Below are 24,872 nucleotides of genomic sequence, written 5' to 3'. Positions count from 1 at the left end.
TGCCAAGCCAGCCATGGTGGACCTGAAGTCTTCTGATCATCAGACAAGCTTTCCCTTCCAGGCTGGGGCCCCTCTCCTCCATGTCAAAAGAGGAAGGAAGGAGGTGGGGAGGAAGAAGGTGAGGAGGACCATCACCCATGTCCCGCCCTCTCTCCTTAGCTCCTTCCACACCAAGTGGTGAGAAACCCTTCAGCCTGCACCAGGCCACTCTGGGGAGCCAAGCTGGATGGTGGTGGGGTGGGGGAGGAGATTTGAAGCAGCAACCCTCCTCCCTCACGCACACACACACACTCCCACGCACACACACACACACACACACTCCCTACATTCCCATCTGATCAGCCTGAATGCTGAAAATCTAAGTCCACCCCATACAAAAAACAAAAGCTTCTCCTTTCCATTATAGAAACCCCCAGAGAACTGAGCTGCTCTGCTTGCTTTTCTCTCTTGGCCAGCGTGGCCAGGACAGGGGCCGGGGCAATGACAGCTGTCCTGGCCAGGGGACAGAGGTCCCAGTCCTTGGCCTGGGCCCTCGCTGGGGCCATACTCCGGGGAGTGGCCCAGAGACCCAGGCGCCCACTGACCCCGCCCCCTGCCTGCCAGGAGCCGTGCCAGATGGGAAGGCTCTGGCGCCTGGCCTCCTGCCCAGCATGCAGGCCCCCTGACCTGTCCTCCTGGGACCTCCTGGCCTGTCCATCCGAGGTGACCCTTCCCCTTTCCCCACAGAAGCCCAGACCTCTGACCCGTATTAAAAACAAACAAAATCTGGAGAGAAATCCTGCACAAACATCCTTAGAGATGATCGTGTCCCCTCCCTCCCAACACACACGCACACCCACACACACCCACCCACCCACACACACACACACAGCCTAGGACGTGCAGGGCTGCAGCCAGGCTTCCACATAAACAAGTTGTTGCAGAGTGTCTTTTGTTTATCAAACATTTAGGTTTCCCTCAACTTTTTGGTGGGGGTGTGTGTGTATGTGGAATGTTTCATAGCTTTCTGGTGAACAGGGAGTGGAGAGAGCCTGGGGTTTGGCAGGATTTCATTTCTCCCTCCGTGCTCTCTGCCGGTTAGAATCTGGGGAAGGTGAGATGAGGGGAAAGCGAACAGGCAACAAGAAGGGAGAACCTCTAGGCATCACATCGGAGAAGTCCCCCCACTGCCGATGGGGAGGTCAAACAGAGGGGACTTCAGGCGGCCAAGGTCAGCCCCGAGGCCTGGTCAGACCGGGCCAGGCCGGGCCTTTGGGAGGACAGGGCCAGCCCTCCGCGTCCCCTCGGCGTTTCGGACGCAACCCAGCGCCTGGCGCTCAGAAAACCTCTGGGACGGACGGCTGATGTGGCCCTGCCCCCGCCTTCGACGCCTGGAAACCAACGAATCCGACGGGGACAAAGGCGGGGCTGCTTTACAAAGGCAAACGACAAACAGTTTTGCTTTTGTTTTCCCACCCAGGCGGGCGACCAGGCAGGTCTGGGGTACCGGCAGCGCCGGGGATGCAGCAGTTGCCCCCGCGTACGCCACGCGGGGCTGGCCCGGGGCGCATGCGCGGGCCAGGGCGCAGGAGGCCGCGGCCGCCCGCGCAGCCTCGCTCCGGCCGGTCTCCGTGGCAACGGGCTCGCGGGGGGAGGGGCCGGGCGCGCAGGCCGCGGCGGCTGCTATTTCTGCCGCTTCCTGTTCCTTGCGGCCACGTCGCCATGGCAACGGTGTTACTCACCGCGGCCGCTTCCCGGCTCGGCTGGCGCGCGTGACCCCGGCCGCCCGCGCCCCCTCGTCTCTCACTTGCTGTGCTCCCGCTCTCCCCCTCGGCGTCGTCCTCCTCCGGCACCGGGCCACCTCCCGCGCGCCCCGGTGCCCCCTCCTTCCCCTCCTCCCCTCCCCGCCCTCCCGGTGCCCGCGGCCCGGGAGAAGGGAGGGAGGGAGATTGATGGGGGACGCTTATTAAAAAACATTGTAACCGTTTCCGTTTTTATTACGTTGACAAGGGAGCGTTATTTACTGTTATTGTTTGCGAAGCCGGCCGCGCCGGAGCGCGGGCGGCCTCCCGGGAGCTCACCTTTCGGGCGGTCCCGGGGAAGTCGCGGGTGGGAGCGGGAGGCAGGGGTGCGGTAAGTCCCGCGGCCTGGGTCTGCGAGGGGGCGGCCGGGCAGCCCTGGGCCCCTGGGTTCGCTCCTCGCCCCTTCCCCCAGCCAGCCCGGCCGACCCTCTCGCGGGGCGTGTTTGCGCGGGGAGAGGCTGCAGAGGCCGGGTGACTCGTGTTGAAGGAGAAAGGCAACAAAAAATAAAAAAGAAACAGATGACTTCATTCTCGGGAAGGCTCCGTCCTACGTGGACCAGTTTCCTGGGGACTGTGGTGGAACATACCGGCTGTCGTTGGAAGCACTCGAAAGGAAACCAGAGGAAGACCAGAAAATTCTCAGCCTTGCCTGAACCAAGCAAGGGCAGGCTGGTGGCACGTGAGCCCTGGGTATGCCAGGAGGAGGGTCGAATTACTCCACCTGCGCTGAGGCTTGACTTCCAACAAACCCCCCCATTTAGATTCCTGTACCCTGAGAGGGTGAGCCACTGCCCCAAGGTCACACAGCCAGTTTTCATTCTGCTCAAACACCTGCAGGGACAAAACCAGCAGAGGCCAGGGAGCAGAGCCAGTGGTTGGACTTGGGGCCCTGGAAGAGGATGCGGCTCAGCCGGAGATGGAGGCGGGAGAGGGGAGATTAACTCAGCAGGTAAAAACTCTGGCTGGGCTGACTCCTGCGTACCCTACCAGAGCTCTCAACTAGGGGGTTTGTCTGACGTATGTCCACTGGGATCAGAGGGCCTGAAGGATGCCCCACCCTGCAAGCCCCTGCTGGGATGTTCATCTCATCCTGCTAATTAACGTTTGCAGTTCTGTGCCTAACTTAACTCCCCGCTCTTGAACATTATTAGGCGAAATACGGTTGCTGCTCTGGATAGGTGACGGAGGGGGGCAGAGGAAAAAGGCTTAAGTTCACACTATAAAAACTGCTTTTTAAAAATGTTTATACTTATGATGAACAAATGACTCCTAATGAACACACCAGGTTTTGGAAACGGAGTTTTCAGACTCGCAGCCTGTATTGTGTTTTTTTCCCCCTTCTGAGGGCGGGTGCTTGGGATTTGGTCACCGTGGCCTTAGATGATCAACAAGGGCTCTTCCAGCCCCAGGATGGCTTCTGCAGTCTCTCTGGAGTCTAGTGTGAGGGTCCAGTTCCCGGCTAAAGCCTCTGGGTCTGGGGCATGGCAGCAAGGTCCTTATCTTTGGCTCTGTTCCCAGCACCCATGAGCTCTCAGCCTCCGAGTCCTCCCTGAATGTACGAACCAGAAGTCTTGGGCTCCAAGAGGAGAGTACCCCTACCCCCTGCTCCTTCCTCAGTAGCTTGTCCCAGCCCTGTGATGCGGGAAGGCAGAGGGAACAATGAAACCCAGCATCGCTCTTCACTCCTCTGTCATCAGCACTCACCCCACGGGGCCAGCCTTCCAAGCAAACCCATTTCTGGTAGCAGGTTTAGAAAGTTGAGGTGTTGTTCGAGTTGTGTCCCTGGGCACCGTTGGAACAGGACCGAGATGGCACAGGACACCCAGCATCACAGAACTTCAGAGCTGGGAGGAACTTGGAGGTTATCCAGACCAACCACTCCCGCTTCCAGTGTTGCAGGTGGGCAAACTGAGACCCAGAGAGGGGCAGAGACCTGACTGGCATCTGTCTGTAATTAGTAACAGAACCCAGGTGCCTTGCTCCCTATTTGGGTGCTCATTGCTCCACTCAGATTCCTCTGTGGAATCATCTGTATGATCAGAAGTTTGGGAACGGGGTGGGGAGGGGCAGGATAACTATAGTGAGGCAGGAGGCACTGAAGTCAGACTACCTGGGTTGTAAAGCAGTCCTTGGACAAGCAAATTCTCTCAGCCTCAGTTTCCTTGTGTGTTAAATGGAGAGAAAAACATTACCTGCCCTCAGGTTGGCTTAAGGAGTAAAGGAGACAGTACAGGAGAAGCACCCAGACTAGGGCCGGGTACGTACTAGTACCGAACTGATGCTGGGAATGAGGCTGATGCTGGTGGTGAGGCTGGTGGTTGGTGGGTTGAATGGTGGCCCCCACAAAAGATATACGTTCAGCCTAATCCCTGGAACCTGTGAATGTGACCTTATTTGGTGAAAGGGTCTTTGTTGATGTTAAGGATATTGAGATGAGATCATCCTAGATTACCCAGGTGGGGCCTCAGTGTCATCCCAGGTGTCCTTATAGGAGACAGAAGGCAGGGACACGGAAGAAAAGGCCGTGTGCAGGCTGAGGCAGAGACGGGTGATGCAGCCACAAGCCAAGGAATGCTTGGGACCACCAGAAACGGGAACAGGCAAGGAAAGATTTCTTCCCAAAGTCTTGATTTTGGCTGACGCCTTGATTTTGGCTTTCCAGCCTCCAGAGCTCTGAGAGAGCAATCTTGTTTTGAGTCACCAGGTTTGTGGTGACTTGTTAAGCAGCCACAGGAAGCTCATAGAGTGGTGATGCTGCAGTGATGGCCGTGGTGGTGGTGGTGACAATGATAGAGATAGCGGTCGTCGTGGTGATGCTGAGAGCAGCCACAAACTGGGTACTGAAGAAGAAACCGTTCCAGGCCTTTCTCCTGGCTTCTAGTAGCTCAGGCATCCCCTGGTTTGTAGATGGGGTCACTCCAATCCTCTGAGCCTCTGTCTTCACATGGTGTCCTCCCTTCCCACCGTCCTCCTTTGCATCTGTCTCTGTGTTGACATTTCCCCTTTTTATAAAGACATCGGTCATATTGGACTAGGGCCCACACTCATGACCCCCTCTTCACTTGATTACCTCTGTAAAGACCCTATCTCCAAATAAAGGCACATTCTCAGGTACTGTGGGGTAGGGCTTCAACACATCTTTTGAGGGGGACACAATTCACCCCATAATGCTGGTGATGATGGAGATGATGGTGGTGACAGGAACGAGGGTGATGGTGACGGTAACAGGCCTCAGCCCTGGGCTCCCAAACTCTGCAGGAGCTACTTAGGGAGCTGTGGTCCGTCCCCATGGCTTTCTGGAGCTCAGGAGTCTGTTCTCTGCAGTGAAGACCTGGGTTGAAATGTCCAGCTGAAGGGGCAGAGAAGTGAGAAAGATGATCCCAGGACATCACTGCCAAGTTAGGGCTACGGGACGACCCAGACGCCCTTCTGGAAGCTCTGCTGTACCAGCTGGGAGTCCTCGAGCAAACCTTTTAACCTCTTGGCCTCGGGTTGGATCTGATGTTAAGGAAGAACTTGGTCTGTTCCAGGATGCGGAGAATTTGGGATTCTAGTGTTGTGGACATAGGAGCCCAGCCTGCCTCAAGCCAGGAGAGTGTGTCAGGGTGAGTGGGCAGCAGGAGGGAGGGGACAGGAGAGCTCTCCCGCTGGCTCCCTGGGTGCCTGCCTCCTCCCTCTGACACAGAGAAAGCATTTGCCATTTATATACACCCTCCCAGCAGCCAGAAACCTCCCTGAGGGCAGGGACCACAGTGTGCTGACCTGTAAGTCCTCTTGGAGCCCAGCATGGTCCTTGCCACAGATTGAGTAGGGGCTGTTTTCCAGAATGGCTGGTCCTGCCCTTCTCTTTCCATCTGGCATGATGGAGGCAAGACAAGGTGGGAGTAGCCACCTATTTCTGAATGTGATCTTTCTCCACCAGACCTGGGCCACTCAAGGAAGATGTGCGACCACCTGAGTGGAATAGCAGAGTCAGCCTGGCCTCACGTTTCTTCTGGAGCCCGCAGCGCCCAGTAACCATAGCAGCAGGCAGCCTGAGCCCCGACCACAGAAAGCCCACTGGTCTCTGGCAGAAGACAGGCAGGGTCAGGCCACTGGATTTTCTCTTATTAGACACAATCACATTAACTCCCTCCTCAACTTATCTTTCTCCAGCTTTTGCAGAGCAAGAATGATAATACCACTCACTCATTCATTTGTCCAATTATGGCTCTCAACCAGCACGTGCTCTTGCCAGGCACCGTCCTGTGCACCAGGAGGCAGTGGACGGCAAGATGCAGTTCCCTGCGCTGCGTTTGTGCGGCTCACGTTCTAGGGAAGAAAGTGACAAAGAACAAAGAAACAGGTCAATACTAAGAGCCAGGGAGCAAGACAAGTTAGAGAGAAAATGAAAACAGAGGAGGGGCTAGGGGGCTAGGCCAGACAACAGAAGGGCTGGAGTTTGGAGAGGGAGGTCAGGGCAGTGAGGAGATGACAATGGATGTGACTTGGGTGAAGGGAGGGGGAGAGCCCTGTGGAGAGGGGAACAGCAAGTGCAAAGGACCTGAGGTAGCCCATCCCGGTGCCCTGAGGGCTGCAGGGGGAGTACATGCAGGTCTTGTTGAAGACTCAGATTTTTCCTAGATAAACCTAAAGCCAAAGGAGGACGGGTCAAGGGGAGTGCAAGGCAGGGGCCAATTTGTGTTTTTAAAGAATCTCTCCGGTTTCTGAGTGGATCAAAGACTAAAGGAGCCAGAAGGAGGCTGGGAAAAGTTAGGAGCCGATGGAGTCCAGGGGAGAGATGGTGGTAGCCTGGCTGGGGACAGCAGCAGTGGGAGAGACAGAAATGGCTGGATTCAGGGTTTATTTCAAGTAGAGCCATCATGATTTGACAAAGGATCGGATGTGGGTGTGGAAGAAAGAAAAAAGCCAAGGATGACTGCAGTGTCAAGAACAGTGGGAGGTACCATTTCCTGAGATGAAGACTACAGAAGTGGGGGTGGGGCTGGGTGGGGAATCAAGAGTTGGCCTTTGGACAAGGGATGTCTGAAAAGCCTATTTGATACGCACATATTGTGCACTTAGAATGATCAGATGCTGTCAGTTAATCCACACAACCACCCGACGAGGTTAGTACTACTGTTATCCCCGTTTTACAGACGAGGAAACTGAGGCCCAAAGAGGCAGTTTGCCCAAGAGTGGGAGGGTACAAACCCAGGCAGCTGAAAGGCCTACCCTCTTGTTGGTCCAGTCCTTGGCCCATCTGTTTGTCCATTTATTTACTATTATCTGCATGGTATGCTAAGCCTTGCTCTAAGGTCCTGGCGTGCAATGATTCTTTCCTACTACGCACTGTGCAGGCACTGGGGAGGCAATGATAAGCAAGCCAGACCCTAGCCCAACCGGCTTGGAGCTGACTTTCTAAGGAGGAGACAGGCAGGGGACAAGCAAAGAGAAACACTATGAGGAGATGTGCTCAGTGCAACGGAGAAGAGTCTCTTCCTCAAGAGGATAATCGGGGCACACACTGTAAAGTGGTTGGGGCTGCCTTGGAGGAGGGGAGATATCTCAGAAGCAGCCAAGCTAAGAGCAAGAGGAATGGCATTCCCAGCAGAGGGAACAGCAGGTGCAAAGGATCTCTCTGTGAGAGAGCGGGGAGGGGAAAGGGCAAGACTGGCAGCTCCAGGCATGGCCAGGGGGCTGAGTGCCCACAGGATTTAGCCCCAAACAGGAGGCAGGTGGGGCCAGAGGCACATGGAAATGGGGAAAGAAACCAAAGCAGGGAGGTAAGGGCCCTTGCCTCACAGGTCCAGTAGCCCTGGGGATGGAGAAAGGCATCGAGGTTGGCAATGACCGCCAACCCTGAAACACGTGAGTACGGGCTGTGACCCCAGTGGATGCAGATGGCCCAGTTCTGCACAGGGCGAAGGACACCCCTCACCCCAGCCCTTCCCTCTTCCTCTACTGTAAGTGTCAGGATGTGAAGCCACGGCTGCCTCCGCAGCTGGGCCCTAAAGCACCAGGCTGTTCCAGCCTCCAGCGGGGCTACCTATGGCCTTCAAAGGAGACCCAGGGCTGAGCAGCATCCATCCTCCGGCACCACAGAGACTCATCGTCTAGAAAGAGCCAGGCTGACCCCCAGCCACTCGATGAGTCACTCTCACTCACTCATTCACTCACTCACCAACCATTAGTCACTCCTCAGTGCACCGGTACCAGGGACACGGCCAGAAATAAGACCAAGTCCCAAGGAGCTGAAGGTTTATAAACAAATGGAAAGTCAGGGAGAGGTACAGGTGCGATGGGGAGGAAGGAGGGTTTCAGTATTGGAGCTGGAACAGTAACTGCAACGTTGGGGACCAAGCCCGGTTGGATTCTCCTTTAGACTTGGGGTCCTCCAGCCACCCCTCCCCTGCTCATGGAGATGCGAAGGTTCCCTCACGAAGCGGGAGGAGGGAGCAGTGCCCCCGGGACTCTGGGCCTTGAGAACATTGTTCCTCTTCCCTCTCCTTCTCCGACTTGGCCCTCCCTCAAGCCCCTGCCCCTCCCCTCCTTGGTCAGCTGCCAGTCTGGGGACAAAGCCAGGCCGGCAAGAACAACCTCCCAGTGCCCAGGGGCCGTGTCCAAGCTGGGGAGGGGCTCACAGCACGGGTTCAGCTAGTACAGGCCCCATCACCCGCCCCCTCCCCACCCCAGCCTCTGCCTGGGCACACAAAGGGTTAAGGGGGACAGGACCCCTGAGCCCTAGGCCCTGAGACTGAACATTTCATAAGGGCCAGAGGGCAGAGGGTAGGAATGAATATTTAGAACATGCAGCAGGTGAAACAAAACAGCTTTCGGCAACCGCTCTCACTGGGACCCTCAACACTCACTGAGCGAGGAATATTCCTGGATCATCTCAGCGCAGCCCATGAGGGTTGGACTATCATTAGCCCCATTTTAGGAGAAAACTGAGGCCCCATAGATCTAATGACTTGTTCAAGTGGTAGAGCTAGGACTGCAACTCAAGGCTGATGACATTCAACTGGGGTTGGCAGAAAGACAGAGAAATCGGGCATCAGGCGAATGGCAGCTCCCGCAGGTACCTACACCTGAGGTGGGCCAGATGCCTCACTCGGAGGGCCCCACTGGGTCCTCACAATGGTCCTGAGGGTGGCAGCTACCTTATCCCCAAGTTACAGGTAAAGAACCCAGGGACAGAGTCAGTCACCCCTAAAGTTGCTCAGCTAGTGAGAGGGGATGAGATTTGAACCCAGGACTTTTGGACTCCAGGTCCCAGGCTCCCAGGTACCCAGGAGAACAAGAGGGAGGAGTCGGGTAGCACGGGGCCTAAGAACTCTGGTGTGGCAGGTCCTTGGCCAGGCCTTCTGAGTCCGCATGGAGCTGGGCAAACCCAGGGCAGGGAGCATCGGCGACTCTGAGCAACAACTCTCCCCTCACATCACTTTCCTGTTACCATCTCTTTTGTCCCAGGCCAGATCTGACCCCTCTGCCAGCAGGGCTGCCTGACTGCTGCGTCCCTGCAGTGTGGTGAAGGTGCTCTGGAGATGCCGCCTTCCAGAGGCTTTGGCCTGGTCAGGGGTAACCCTTCTGAAAATGCAGCTGCCAAACCACTGGAGTTACCCAGCCCAGGACCCCAGCCCACCCCAGCCATAGCTTAGGCTGAGCAGGGAGGTGCCTCCAGGGGTGGGAACATGGGGTCTTCTCTCATTGCCTCCTCCTGGGTGGGGCCAGCCCTCACCTCCATCACTGATGCTGTCACGATGGGCAGGGGTCTGTGTGTGTGTGTGTGTGTGTGTGTGTGTGTGTGTGTTGTGTTGGGGTGGGCAGAAGCAGCGGATGGAAGAGGGAGGGAGGGAGAGAGAGATCCAGACAGAGCAGAGGGCTGGGTGACAGAGAGAGACAGCGACACAAATACACAGAGAGAAGGAGGAAGCTTGAAAGCTGGAGAGAGGAGCTCAGAGAGAGGGGGAGACAACAGAAGGGAAAGAGGGACACCAGCAAGGGGCCGGTCTGGCAGCAAGAATCAGAGAATCATGAAAGCAGAGCCCTGATGGGCTGGATGGGGAGAGACCAGGAGGAGCAAGGAGAGGAAGGGGTGACAGGGAGGGGCGGGGGAGGGGGGAGCTGAGCCCAGAGTACAGCTGGGGGCCCTGAGCGGGGGTGCAGGCCAAGGCTGGGGCCCTTAGATGGGCCATTGCTTTCTCCACCTGACATCCAGAGTCAGCCCTGGGACTGGGGGAGGCAGGGGGCCAAAGGGCGTCTCCCTTGGCCCCCACCCCCGACCTGACCTGGGGAGAAGGCTGTTGGTGGAATCCGTCAGGGCCTCAGGCTCCCTGCCCTTGAGCCCCCCAGCCCCTCTTCTCCCTGTATCAGCTGGGCTCTGTGACCTTGGGCAGGGACTTTGCCTCTCTGAGCCTCAGTGCTTTCCGAAAGGTGCTGAGCTTAGCGTGGGAGGAAGTGCTCAGAGGATGCGCGGCCTGGGCTGCAGGTGTCAGACCAGACAGGTCAGGCATCTGTGCCAGAGATGCTTGGCCTCTTCGGTCCCGTGTGCCTCCTCTATCGCGAGGGATAAAATCCGGTCTGCGGTGCACAGTTGCTGTGACAAGGAACAGAGAAATGTGTAAACTGTAAAGTGCAATGGACAAAGGGCCGCTTATCTCAAATGGTCATTCACAGAGGTTAAGTTTAGGTTTGTGCCAAGCTGAAGGAGAAGGGAGGTGCATTGAGAAGACTCTCCCCCTCCCCAGTATGGACACAGAGCATCTGGGTCAAGAGGACTCTGCCTATGTCTGGATCCAACCCACAGGGCAGTCCCAGGAGGAGCAGGGCTGTCTTGGGCGATCCCATCCCACTGGGGCCAGGCTGGACCCTAGGGAGTCCTAGAAGGGCTTGGGCATCCACCCAAGGTTAACCTCGGAGAAGGGCGCTCCAGGAACCCTCAAGCCCAGGGCCCTTCACAGTCCCCCCGTCCTGTGGTCCAGGAGGAGCCCGCCAAGGGCAGAAGGAAATAGGGACAGGGAAGGAGGCTGGGGTCCGTGCTCTAACGGGGGAATCTGTTCCATTCCCTAAAGGCAGGGAGGAGGGGTGTGGGGAGAGGAGAGAAAGAGGGAGGTGGAAAGGGAGGCAGGGAAGAGAGAGAGGGAGGGAAGAGAGAGATCAGGAGAGGGAGGCAGGGAAGGAGAGGCACAAACGGAGAGGGATTGAACCTTGAGAGAAGCAGCCCAAGGAAAGGAGTAAATGAGGAGAAAAGGGAGGGAAGAGCTGCGGGGCCGCGGGAGCCCAGCGTGCGGGCGGGCAGCGCTCCGCGGCGGTGTCTTCCAGAGACAAAGGCCCGGAGGCCTGGGGAGGAGGCGGAGGGAGGGGGCGCCGGGGAGGGGAGGCGGCGGGGAGTAGGAGGCGGAGGGAGGCACTCAGCCTGGACGCGGCGCCTGGGCTCCAAACCCGGCCGAGACCCTGCCCCCCATCCAGCTGAGGCTCTGACTCGGGGGAGAGGGAGCGCGCTCCAAACTTAAGAGGGAGAAAAGTCTGCCAGCTGCCCTTGGGGCTGTCACAACAGATAAAACCTCATCCAGGCTTCACCAGGAGCGCTCCTGCACACTAATGCACAGCAGCGAGCTAAAAATACTGGCTTGAGCGGGGAGGAGGGGGTGGGAGGATGCAGGAAGGAGGAAGAGGAAGGAGGGTGAGGAGGAGGAGGGGAGGTTGGAGGAGTTTGGAGGAGGGAGGAAGATGGGGAGGAGGGGGAAGAAGGGGGGGAGGACGGATGGGAGCAGGGGCTCCGGCAGCCCCGGTTTTCCAGAGCGTCCTAATGACCCAGATGTGCAGCTGCAGAGAGATGGCTGCTTGGGGAGCTGCAAATCACCGGCCCCTGGCGGCCCCTCCCTTAGACAGGGTGAGGTGGGGAGGAAAGAACTGGATAGAGAAAAGGAGAGGCAGGGAGTGAGAGAAGCTGGAGAGAGAGGGAGACATAGGGGAGCAGGGCTCTGAAGGGCAGGGATAGGGATGAAGGGGGAGGAGGAGGGAGGGAGGGGGAGGAGGAGGGAGGGAGAGGGAGGGGGAGAGAGGGAGGGGAGGGCAGGGAGGGAGGAGGGAGGACCAGGAAGTGGAAGGGTGGTAGGGAGGGCGTGGAGGAACATCCCTGGGGCTCTGAGGCACAGACCTCCAAACACTGAGCCAGCTCCCAGCCCTGGATATTGGGGTGTCTGGCTGGGGCCGTCTGAGTTGACCAGTGGGCCTGTGCCATGTAGCACCCCAGTCTTTGGTCAGGTCGCTGGTAGGGTGAGACCGAGGCTGGGGTCCTTGGAGAAGACCTGCTAGTTGTGTAAGCAGGGCCCCAGCCCAGCACCGGCTAAGCTTTGACATCCTGCTTAGTTTAACACTTAGACTGTCCTGCAGAGGGAAGGAACCATGCTGTCCCCGTTGGTGACATTCACTCATTCCTTCAACATCTACTGAGCACCTCCTCTGGGCTCGCTGTGCTGGGTGCTGGAGAGAACAAGACAGAAGAGTGCCTGCCCCACGTGGACAAAGATGTCCTTGGCCCCACACATGAAAGCAAGGGAGAGAGAACTTCAGCGGGGTGATGGTGGGGGGAGGGCGGTCAGGAAGGCCTCTCCCGGGAGAGGACATGGCACCTAAAACCTGAATGGTAAGGAACGCCCAAAAATCCGACATGTGCGCCCCAAGAAGGAAACTGAGGCCGCAAAACAGTGAAGTCACAGGAGGGGCAGCAGCAGGGCAGGATTCAAACCCAGGCCCAGGTGACGCCAATCTGGGCAGGTCCCCGGGGCTCTCCTGCGACCCCTGCGCCAGGGTTAGCAAGGCCTGGGTGGATGGAGGAGGCAGGGAGGCCCAGGAGGTGTGGGAGTGAGAGCCTCCCCTCCTTGGTTCCTGAGCAGCCTGGGGGCTCCCAGTCCCAACACACTGCCACCTGCAGCCCACAGGGCCCGCCCTGTGGCGGTGGGCAGATGCCAGACACCACCAGGCCTTGCAGGGCCCAGCGTTGTTGGGAAAACTACCTCACCTGTCTGCAGGCCAAGGCCGCTTTCCTTTCTTTCACCACTGTTTTTCATTCCGAGCCAGGGACCGGCCATAGCCTCGTAGGGGCAGGACGGCCAGGTGGGCTGCAGGACGAGGGCAGAGTGAGGTCTTAAGAGCCCCAAGCCCCGATCCCTGGCCTTGCGAACCCAGGCCCATCCCTTAATCTCTGTGCTTCTGTCTCTTAGTCTCTAAGATGGGGCCGTGGTGAGGTCTTGATGAGATGCCTGGTGCTGGGTCCGGAGCAATGGTAGTCAGTCAGCCCCAGCTGAAAAGCCTCCTCCCCAGAGGGGCCCTCCCTGACCACCCTTCTCTCTGCCGCCTCCCCAGCAATTACAATCCAGTGAGAGGCAGCGTCTTGCAGTCCAGCCGAGATGTTTACCAGCGAGGATCCCTGGGCGGTTATTTAACTGGCTGTGCCTCAGTTTTCCCATGCTCCAGAGGCATGGGGGCTGTCGTAAGGGGAGTCAGAGGTAAGGCTGCCAGCCATCGGTGCCACACCGGCACAGGGACTCCCTAGCAGGCCCTGGCCCATGGCTCCCTTTTACTCTGCAATGTCTCATTCCCTCTGCATCTCCCTCCCTGGACGGCAGGTCTCCTGGAGCAGGGTCTGTCTGACCCGCGCACGGCCGCCTGGCCCACGTCAGCTCCTGCTAAGTGAATGCTGACTTCTGGAGCTGGTCCCACTGCCCAGGAATGCCTCTCTTGTTTTTCTTCGCATTCTCTTTGCTGACAGATTACATAGTTCAAAAGCCCACGCTGGGCTCCAATAGAAGCTGCCCAGATTCTCCCTGCCCGCTCTTTCTGTCCCCTTCCCATCCGTCACTCCCTCCTGTGCCGTTGCAGCCCTACCTGAGCACCAAGACCCCCTTCCTGGGCACTGCCTCCCTCCCCTTCCGACCACCCTGGTCCGCAAGGGGGGCAACACCTGCGGCTGGGCGCCCTCGCACACAAAACACACAGAGCAGGGGAGTCACCCAAAGGGGAGCAGAAAGAGGGAGGAGGAGGGTCAGAGAGCCCCGGAAATGAATCTCAGAAGACTTGGAAGCTGGGCTTACATTATATTTAAGTTATGTGTCTCTGGCCTTTCCTTATATTTCCTAGTATTTTTATCCTACTGTCTTGTTAACCGTTTAATGCAGCCCTTGCTTCTTTTCCACTTTCCCTATCTCCTTGGCTGCCTGGCTCACTGCTGTAGCTCCTGGTATGTGTGTGTGTGTGTGTGTGTGTGTGTGTGTTTGTGTATTTGTGTGTGCGTGTGTCTGGGGCTGGGGTATCGAGGGAGCAGGAGCTTCCTCTGGGGGCTCAGAGGGAAGGAGGCATTTCCATCTCGGCTGAGTGGGGCGGGACCATGATCCCCAACCCCAGCACCCAGGGCCTGGTGGGATTTTGCCAAGGTGGCGCGCGGGCTGGCAGGGCCGTGTGGCTGTTTGTTTGATTTCCCTCTACTTCCAAACTAGTTGAAATTACACACCAAGCATCGATTTAATTAAGTTTTCCGGTGTGTGGCATAATTAGGAAGACACACGACTAGAACAGGGTGGGCGGTCCCATCCCTGCTCTTGCCTGTTAGAATTCTCAGCCCTCAGGCCACAAAATATGGCAAGTTGTAATATGGGGGAATGGAGGAGACAGGGGCGCAGCCGGACCTGCCACCTCGCTCTATGGGCTTCTGTCTCCATGTGACAGGAGACTGGCAGGTGGCTCAGGCTCACAGGGAGTCTACCAGGCACCTGGTGCCAGCATTGAACTTGGGAAGCTCAGAGAGCCTGCCACCCTCCCAGGGACCTCGGAGTTAGAGACAGGCCTCACCATTGCCGTAGAATCAGTGATTTATCTACAAGGGCGTGTTTCCAAGACAGGGTCACCCCGGGCCTATTTGCCACAGGGTCCGTCCAGCCTCTCGGCCATAATCGCATCACAGATGGACAGCTCCATGGACACGGAGACCTGTTGAAGGCAGCGGGATGCTCTCCTCCCATAAACCCCTAATAACTTCGATCTCTCACACATGCAGGCTGGACTGCAGGACGGCAGGTCTGGCTAGTGCTTCTCCATCCCCAACAGGAAAGGCAGATGGCCATGGTGGTCCCTCCCCAGGAAGGAGAGAGCTCCGCGCTCCCACCCACCTTGATGAGGATCAGACTGTCTACAAATCTGGAAGCACCTTTAGGAATCTCCCAGCCTACGTACACCTGGGGAAACACGTCCAGGGGAGGGGGCCGGTCCTGGATACTGACTGAGCAAGGGAGAGACGGTTGGAATAGCTTCCCTGTTTAAAAGCACCGTGCATGGCCCCACCCTGTCCAGCCCGTCTCTCCCCTTTGTGAACCCCAATTGCCTTCCACACATCTGCTCCTGGCTTCCCTCCTGCCCAGCCTTGGTGCCCCCAGAGCTGGGTCCCCTGCCCCCTTGCCCTTCACCTGGACAAAACCCTGATTCTGCCCTGAGCCACAGGGTGACAAGGATCCCACCACCCTGACTCCTCCCCTCCCCTCCTTCCTTCTTCCCTTGTCCGACTCAGGCCGCCCTCAGGCCCCCTTCTCTGTCCACCCCAAGGGACCCTGCGTCAGGACTGATCCCCTTGCCCAGTGGACTTGCACCCCCGAGGGCAGCCTCAGCATTTCTGTATTCACCACTGTGTCCCCAAGGCCGAGTTCGGGATGTGAGATAGAATGACAGTGTGAACATCTATTAAGCACTTATTGTGTGCTTTCCATGTATGAGTCACCAGTTTCTTGCTCCTTCCACCAATCCTGCCATGCACGCTCCCTCCCAGAACACTGAGGTCCGGAACACAGAGTCTCAGAGAGATTACCAAACTTGTCCCAGGTGACATGACTACTGACGGGCTGGCTGCGGTTGGGATCCCAGCGCCTGTCGCCATAGCCCACAAGCCTAACCACTGCATGAAACAGCCTCCCGACCTCCCTTCCATCCATCCTCCCGGTCCTCCTGTATCCATCTTATCCATCTTCCCAGCCATCTCCCATCCAACTTTCTATTCGACCTCCTGTCAGCCTCCCGTCCACCTGTCCATTCACCCCCATCTATTCCCCTGTCCAGCTCCCCATCCATTTTCAATCCGTCCTCCCAACAACTTGTGTCTTAAGCCTTCACTCAAACTATGTCCCCCTCCAAGTCTTTATTCAGCTCTCTCTCCTTCATTGGCCTGGCCACTCACACCTGCCTGGTGCTTTCCCTGGTCCACTCCTGTCCCCTCTCCCTCTGCACCTGGCCCTGCCCCTGCGGTGCCAACGCCTCTGCCCCCAGGAGGGCGCCCCATCCCCACCACCGTGCCAGCCCTGATCAGGAGCCCAGGGGGCATTGCTGGTCTGCCATCTCATCGGGCCCTTCCCTCCCTGAGCTCACTCTTTGCAGTGGGGGGAAGTGGTGACACCTCAGGGGCACACACGATGGGATGTGCCTTGGGGGACACTACTAATTTTAACAGCAGCCTTAGGAAAGAGACAAATGTGTCCCTTTTTTCCCTCCTTGGGGAGAAAAGTATGTGTGTGCGCACGCCTGCACATCTGCACACGTGGTTCAGAGCATCAAATATCAAGAAGCCATGACTGGGGCATCACCCCGCCACATCTGCAGTAGCCCCAGCTGCTGCCTCCTGGTACCCAGGGTCCCGAGTTTGCTCAGACATCCAAGCTTTTGGCAGTGCCCTCACCTGCCTGCCTTGGTGCCCGTCTCAGTGACCTCTGACCTCTGACCCATCTTGGGAGGTAGCTGAACAGAGAGGGGAGACCAAGAGCCTGGCCACAGCCAGCTGAGCACCCTCAGTTCAGCTAATGACCCCTGTGGCCCTCAGCTGCCTCCCCTGACAAGTGGGGAGATGGACAGGCTGCCAAGAGGAGGAGGCCAGACATGGCCAGGAGAGCACTGGGGACATTGCTGGTGCCCGGGCCTGTGTGTCACCTCCTCTCCAGAGACAGGCTCACTTGCCCAACCCAGACCTGGTGACCTGCCAGACAAATGAGGGCATGGGTCCCAATTCACTCTCCATGGACCTACCTTGGAGTTTGGGGCCCTTGCGGGAGTATGAAGCATTTGGGAACTCTCCCCCGTCCCCCCACCATCCTTTCCCTTCTAAGGCAGGATCTGGCCTCTTGAAATTCTGCACACTAATAAAATTGTAACTAATTTACATCCGAGATGGGGAGTGAGTGGCAGTGGTCGTCATGGAAACCATCTCCAGGGCCTCGGCTGCCTCCACCTCTCAGTGCAGCCAAGAGATCAAGAGATTCTCACTCCAGCTCTGCAGCTGGGGCCAGTCCTCGTGCCTCCTGGGCATCCTGCACCCTCTCACACCAGGCAGCCCCCTAGGGAACGGGATAGGGGCAGGCACCCTTGAACAAACCCTCACTACACAGCTGTTCTCCTAAGATGGAGCTAAGCACCTGACCCATTCCCGCTTCTCTCACCCTGTGGGCCCCGCTAGCTTTTCTCACTTCCGATGGATGTCCCCAGAGGACACAAGGCTCTTTCCCTAAGCACAGTCAATGATGGCACTCAGAGTGGGGAGAGTTTCCAGGGACGGGGTAAAGTAGCAGAACCCTGAGCGACCAACCACCTGGTCCTCCTCAGGTCCACTCTGGGAGGAGTCCCATCCTGGACCCCCAAGGGTGCAAAGATGAAGAGATGCACTCCCTGGTCTCAAGGAGCTTACTTGCTAACAGAAAAGATGTCAAAATAACTAAGCGGTAACTCTGTGCCATGCACTGGGCCAAGTCCCTCGCATGCAGAGGGTACTATTTTAATCCCCCTTTTCTCAATAATGAAAAGGTCTCAGAGAGGTAAGTAGACAACACCCAAAATCAGACCCCTGGTAAACAGAGGCAAAAGCCAAGAGGCAAAGCCAAGTCTCCTGATTCTAAAACCATCATGGCAAGGATGATAAACTGCCTCCAGGGAAGCAAACAGACAAAATAATTATACCACTAAAGTAGAGTACATGCAACCAGAGAAAGGGGTGAGGGCACAGAGAGCCCTCAGGAATCATGGAGTCTAAATTGGGTTTTGAGGGATGAATAGGAGTTCCCCACAGGGACAAGTGGGAGAAGAGCATTCCAGGCAGAGGGAACATGTACAAAGGCACAGAGGTGAGAAGCTGCCCGTTGCATTCAGAGACCATAGCTGGATGCTGGAGGGTGATGTGGAGAGAAGGGAGGGGTTTGGAGCTGAGTCCCGCTAAGTCCCCTGGAGCTTATCCTACAGATGAAGAAATAGAGTTGAGATCCAAGCAGGACCATCCCTGACATTTCTGGGACCCAAAGCAAATGTACCAAAGGAGGTCCATATACTAAATGTCTAGACATTTACAAGTTAGTAATCTGGTGAGAAGATTGCTCACTGAAAACCTTCTCCTTGACAGCACACTTTTGTGTTGCTCCGGAAGGCCAGGTTCACATTTATATGCCGGTATCCTTAGAGTTTTGAGCCAGATGTGAGAATGCAAGTAGAGCCGGGCCCTGGGCCCCTGCTCCTAGCCTGAACTGCTCGAGGCCGGTGCTGATGAGGTTTGGAGGTGAGCAAGGATCCAGGGTGGCTCCTTCAGGATCATAAAATCTAATTAGGCTGCAGGAGGTTTGGGCTCTGGGCGGACTCCATTAGGCAAGAGGCTGCTCCCATCTGCCTGACCCCAGCCTCCCTGGGGTCCCTTCAATGGCACACTGAGGGTCATCTCAAGGCTATGAGGTTAGGAAAGAATTAAAAGCTGGTCCCAGGCTGCCAGGAGGACGGGGTGGGCTTATTCCCAACGGGGGTTCAGGGGTGGGGATGGGGAGGAGGTGAAGTTTCCTGCTGCGGTAGGACTTGGCTTCCCTGGGCAGAGCAGCGGACCCTCTCACCTTCCACACCTGGCTGCACCGCTCTAGAACACATCTTGGGGATAAAAATAACAGCCAGGAAAACTAGAGCAGCAACACTCCCCACTGATGGAGAATTTATGGCATGCATCACACAGCAAGAAGGTGGCCGAAGTGGGTGTGTTGGGCCCCAAGCTATGGGCGGGGAGCCAGGCTTCTCTGTGCCCAGCGGAGGGATTAAGGCTCAGCCCCTGCCCTCAGAGCGCTCACAATCTATCTGGGGCTGAGACTGCCCCCGGATGCATCTCTGGGTGCATCTAGGAGGCTCTTGGGAGGCCCATGCATCTCTAGAAGGCTATGTTGCCAAACGCCAGCTTTTCAGACCATATGGGAATGGAATGTATTTATCAGCAGCAGGAAGAGAGCTCGGAGGAGCTGCTGGGGAAGGCGTGACTTGAGCTGAATGCTGAAACAGCAGTCATATTTAAACGAGTGAGAAGAAGCAGAGAGGGCTTCCCAAGTAGGGGGTTACAGGCTGGGCATGGTGTGGGGGTGGGAGTGCACTGGGAACAAGGGAAATGCCACTGGGCTGGAATGAGCAGTCACAGGAGGCAGCGAGGCCAAGTACAGAGACAAAGAGCCCATCCGCCCAGGCCGGGCACACACGCTCCTGCTTATGTGCTGTCAGGAGGGTAACAGGACACGGAGTCATTCGCCATCACTAGGCCTGCAACGGCTTCCCACAGTTGGGGGTGGGTTTGATGGATTTCCCGAAACAAGAGCCATCCGGGAAGAGGCATCATCGTGAAGGGGACTAAGCTGTGGCTCTCTGAAGAATGGGGGCCTCTGATCTCCCCAGAATCCTGGGAGAAAAGCTCATATGCCCTATACCCACCCCAACAAAGGGCCCATAACCACATGATAGATCGACAATGTAGATCCAGCCATTGGCTTGGCCCAGTTGTGCCTCGCCTGCCTCTAGGGGAGGTGGACACGCTGGGTCCATTTACTGTGTAACTTTAAGCAAGTTTCTTAACCTCTCTGAGCTCAATTTCCTTATCCATCAAGTGAGCATAAAAACGCTAACCACTCAAGGTTTACTGATTTGTCTTAGGATTAAACGAGATGATGCAAAGGAAGCATTTAGTGGAATACTTGGTGCAGAGTTCACATTTGATAAATGTTGGTTCCCTCAAATCCCGAACAGGTCGGGTGTGGCCATAGTAGGTTCTCACTTGACTTACCCTTACTGCTTGCATGACTCTCACCACTCCTGTGTCATCCGACCACAGAGCTGGCCTGAGAATCTCCTATGCTGTAGACGTGATTGCTTACATTTAAATCTATGATCCACTGAGAGTCATTTTTTGTACAGGATATGAGGTTTCGGTTGAGGTTCTTTTTTAAAAGAATGTCCAATGGTTCTAACATCACTTGTTGAAAAAAAAATCCATTATCCATTGAACAGAACACAATTTTGAACTCCTCCATTTTGCTAGCTTTATTACTGGAGTCTTTGTGAATGAAGATTCATTGATTTAATGAATACTGTGGGACATATGCAAAAAAAGAAAGGAAACTTGACCCTTAACCTCATCCCATATTCAAAAAAGTCAACTCACAGCAGATCATAGACCTCAATCTCTAACATAAAACTTTTGGAAAACATAGGAGAAAATCTTTGGGACTGGGGATTAAGCAAAGAGTTCTTAGACATAACAATGCAGCCCAATCCATTGAAGAAAAATTTGATACGTTTTTATTTGTCAATTAAAAATTGATAAATTTTACTTTATCAAAACTTAAAATGTTTATGATGAAAACGAATATATGTATGTTCATGTATGACTGAAGCATTGTGCTATACACCAGAAATTGACACAACACTATAAACTGACTATGCTTCAATTATATATATATATATATATATATATATATATATATATATATATATAATCTTAAAACTTTCATTCTGTAAAAGAAACTGTTCAGGGAATGAAAAGACAAGCTGTCGATTGTGAGAACATATTTGCAAAGCGCATATCTGACAAAGGACTTGTATCCAGAATATATAAAGAACCATCCCAACTCAACAATTTTGAAATAGTCCAGTTTCAAAATAAGCCAAAGACTTGTATGGACATTTCATCAGAGAAGATACACGGATGACAAACATGTGAAGAAGTCCTCAATATTGTTAGCCATCATGGACATGAAAATCAAAACTGTGATGTGGTACCACTCCACCCCCAATCGGATGGCTAAAAAAAAAATCCTGACAATATCAAGTGCTGATGAGAAGGCAGAGCGACTGGAACTCTCAGTCCTTACAGGTAAGAATGCAGAATGGTAGAGTCGCTCTGGAAAACAGTTTGGCAGGTTCTTAAAAAGTGAATCATACTCTTGCCGTATGATGCGCCTGTACAACTCCTGGGCATTTATCCTAGAGAAATGAAAAACTTAGGTCCACATGAAGACGTACATGTTCACAGATTCAGAGGCCTGGATGTTTATAGCAGCTTTATTTGTAAAAACCCTTGAAGGGGAAACAACCCAAACGTCCTTCAGTGGGTGAATGGATAAACTGGAACATCCATAGCATGGACTTATTATTCGGCAATAAAAAGGAACAAATTCTTGAAATACGCAGCACCTTGGATGGTTCTCAAGGCCATCACATTGAGTGAAAAAGGCCAATCTCAAAATATCACATATTGCATGATTCCATTTTCTAAAAGCCAAGCTCTGTGGTTGCCAGGGGTTAGGAGCGAGGGGAGGACGTGACTACGAAGGAAAGCACAGCATGAGTGCATTTTGGGGGTGACAAAACCATAGCACTGTTTCGTATCCTACTTGTGGTAGCGGTTACACAAAGTTATACATATGATAAGATTCATAGAACTGTCCTCTAAAAAGATGTCAATACAAATGCAATTTTAAAAATGACTACGTAGGGCCTCGAGTTCTCAGATAGCTTCTTCCTACAGCCCATGCAGGCCACAGCTCCGCCCAATAGCTCCTTTGAACGGATTAGAAACGGGCACCGCCTCCGTGTGGAATGCAGCCTGAGAAGTGGAGGGCTGCCTGAGTTGCAGCTCCTCTTGCCCCCTGAGCAGCACCTTTGTGCAGTGAACAACCTACACAAATGTCCATGCCGGCCCTTGAACCCCCATGTTTTCTTCTCAGCCTCTGTTCTCCCCACTAAGGATGGAGCTTTAACCAGCAGCCCCAGGGGAAGGAGGTGGCGAGGGGTGGGCTATGCATTAGCCCTGCTGGCCAGGCTGGGGCTTCTTGCTAATGGCTGCGAACACACTTAGCGCTGAGTTTGCAGACCGCTGCTTTTGGGGCCTGGTGCTTAATGGCCCGCCTGCCAGGGAGAAAGAAGGATGGCCAGTTAGCCAGACACGTAGCCAGGCGTCGATGGATGGAGGGAGCGGGGCAACTTGTCCCAGCCTGGAAACCTCCCTCAGACTGCTGTGGGCGGGAGGTGAGCAGGTGCAGGAAGGACCTTGCTGGAGAGACCAGCTCTGCCTGAGCTTGGGCCCAGGCTGTCCCCTGCCTCACCTTCTTTGCTCATGGGCGGTGGAGGTGTCACTCCTCTGGGCAAGTAGGTTTAGGCGGGCCCAGCCACATCCGCTCTGTCTCAGGGAGCTGGGGATAATGACCAGCTATTACTTTCCTGGCACCTGCTGGGTACCTGGCACTGTGCTAAGGGGTCTCTATCAAAGTGGCAAAAATAACAAAGGCACCAATAACAGCAATTTGAACAGCAAGTCATATTTCCTGCGTGCCTATGAGGGATGGGCCTTAATCCTCCTAATAACCCCACAGGCTGGTCATTGCTACCTTCATTTCACAGTGAGTAAGCTGAGGTTTGGGGAGGTGAGGTCAGCTTGCTGAGGCCACACAGCCCGAGGCTCTGGCCCAGACCTGTCTACAAAATAGGAGATTGACCTGTTGACCCACCCTTCATGGGGCCCCTGTGGACCACTTCAGCCTCTTCAATCCCACGACTTAACTTTTCTCAGCCTCAAGTTTCAACCGAGGTGAAAGGGCACTTTGTTTTCCATACATAAAAGAGGCCCCAACTCTCCCTACAGGGGGTTCTTCAAGATCAGGTCAGGCTCTGCCTCCTCCAGGAAGTCTTCTTTGACCCCCTCCAGGCTGGGTCAGAACACCTCTGAGAAACAGGATTCCTCACTCTTACTTAGGAACCAAACGAGCTAGTCTTGCCTCCTCTGATGATGCAGAGTGAGGATAACATCTGGGACCCCAGCAGCCATTGCTGCCACCCTAACTGGACTAGCTGACACCATGAGGAGGGCAGAGGGAAAAGAACTGCCAAGAAGCCAAGCCAGAGCCTCAACAACGTCGTGAACCTCTGGATCAAACCATACCTGAAGCCCACAGCCACCTCTGCATTGTTCTATTACATGAGCCCATAATTCCTATTTTAATTGGATGTGGGCAGGATGTGGGCAGAATGTGGGCAGAAGCTATTTCTGGATGGCAAGTAATGAGAGAACTTCCATTCTTCAACGTACATGTTTTACATTGTTTGCAGTTTTACAGTGAGCATGCAGGAAAATCAATGCTGATGTTTCCATCCTGAGCAAACAAGTTGGCCGTGGGCCTGTGGCTTGAAGAACCAGTGGGTGGCAATGTTAGTAATGAAGGAGGAAGGAGTGAACTGGGGGGAAAGATGGCAGTTTTAACCTGGGGCATGGGAGGCTTCTGTGGAGCCCCCATGTGGGGACTTTAAGGGGCTGGCCCTTAGGAGGAAAAAATTGAGGTGAAGGAGAGTCAAGGTGGAGGCAAGGCCTTACTTATCAGCAAAGTAGATGATGCATCTTCCCTCAGTATACTCCCTTTGGGGGCTGTCACAGTATCTCAAGGACCCCCGTTGTTGGAGCCGATGACTAAGGCCAGCTGTGAGTGGCAGAACCCATCAATCCATACATTTCTTAGAAGTGGCCTTCTAGCCACCTTCCATTAGCACAGGTGGCAGGGACCCCTCAGATCCAGCTGACAAATTGATTCCTCAAGCCTGAGCCAATGCTCCAAGGATGGGTGTAAATTACAGCAGCAACATGCTGAGACTTTCCACTGCTTAGAATGACATCCCATCCACAATCTACTTTGTCCATCAAGGCTCCTGAGATGTAGGCCAGGCAGCCTTCTGCCTCAGTTTCACTAGGAAAGAAGTTTAGGCACAGACAGGCCAAACAACTTGCTCACAGTCACACAGTGAGGCAGAATTTGTTGGAATTTGAAACCAGTTCTCCTGCCTCCTGACCTGGTCTCCTTTCTACTGCTTCCTGCTGGTCCTCACAGCAGGGGTTGGGGCAGGGAATTGTTTGGGGTGAAGCTCAGACATTGTGGCCCAACCTGCCTAAACCTGGCAGGGACTGAGGAGGTAGGGGGTGAAGAAGCTCCCTAAAGGAGTGAAGGGAGGGACCCCAGACAAGGGAAATTTCTGCCCAATCCCGACATCTGCCCTGGGCCCACCAAATGTCCTCCCCTGTGCCTTAAGTGTGCAGTTCTATGCTCTATATTGGTTACTACATTGAACTTTAAAACATCCTCTTCTGAGCCCATTTTATAGGCAAGGAAATGAAGGTTCAGAAGAGTTAGGTAATTTGCCCAAAACAACACAACTAGTGAGGAACGGCGGCCTCTGGCCCTTTGGAGCTCAGAGACTGTGCAAAGGCCCTGAGGTGGGGGCCTGGGCACAGGGTGCACTAGAAGAACTGTCAGGAGGATAACAGGCTGAGGCCAACGGGGAAGCCAAAGAGGTCCTTCTCAGCCCGATCCAAATCCTACTTTCTCAAGCAAAAGGCTCTGGCCTCCACAGGATGTAGCTTCTTGCCCACGGAGCAAGTCTCCATCCACCCTGGCCTTGGTTTCCTGTTCGGAGGGGAGAGGGCCACAGGCCTCTGGAGTCAGGAGAAGTAGGAGCAGCTTCAGGGGCGAATTTTTTTTTTTAAGACCCAGAAAATGAGAGAAGTCGGTAAGGGCGTAGTGGGGAACGTCTGTTCACAGATGCAGCGCAGAGGATGGGCCTTTCGTCCTGTCTGCTCCATCCAAGACTCCCGTCCCCGGGGCAACGCAGGCTGGGGTGCAACTGGGGCCGTGGGAGCCGGTTCGCACGCTCCTGTAAGGCGCGGGGCGGCTGGGCCACGTTGCGCCTGACGCAGGCGGCGGGACCCGGCTGTCCCCGAGCGCCCTCCCTGCGGGCCGGGGGTGCGTCTGCCGG

General features: G+C 55.2%; 1 long non-coding RNA gene across 5 annotated transcripts; it reads left to right on the top strand.

The window, feature by feature from the left end:
- The first annotated feature begins 2,027 nt into the window (after positions 1–2,027).
- LOC140695916 (uncharacterized) lies at positions 2,028–5,972 on the top strand. 5 transcript variants are annotated; one of them, XR_012071761.1, is made up of 6 exons: positions 2,028–2,112; positions 2,321–2,471; positions 2,619–2,730; positions 3,529–3,680; positions 5,106–5,386; positions 5,704–5,972. It is a non-coding gene; the product is annotated as an uncharacterized lncRNA (long non-coding RNA). The 5 variants fall into 5 exon arrangements; XR_012071760.1 differs by lacking the exon at positions 2,028–2,112 and having other exon boundaries at positions 2,125–2,471; positions 5,312–5,386; XR_012071758.1 differs by lacking the exon at positions 2,028–2,112 and having other exon boundaries at positions 2,125–2,471.
- Positions 5,973–24,872: the final 18,900 nt, after the last annotated feature.

This window comes from Vicugna pacos, chromosome 4 (genome assembly GCF_048564905.1).
Source record: "Vicugna pacos chromosome 4, VicPac4, whole genome shotgun sequence".
Lineage (NCBI taxonomy): Eukaryota > Metazoa > Chordata > Mammalia > Artiodactyla > Camelidae > Vicugna > Vicugna pacos.
This window is presented reverse-complemented; position numbering and strand designations above follow the sequence as displayed.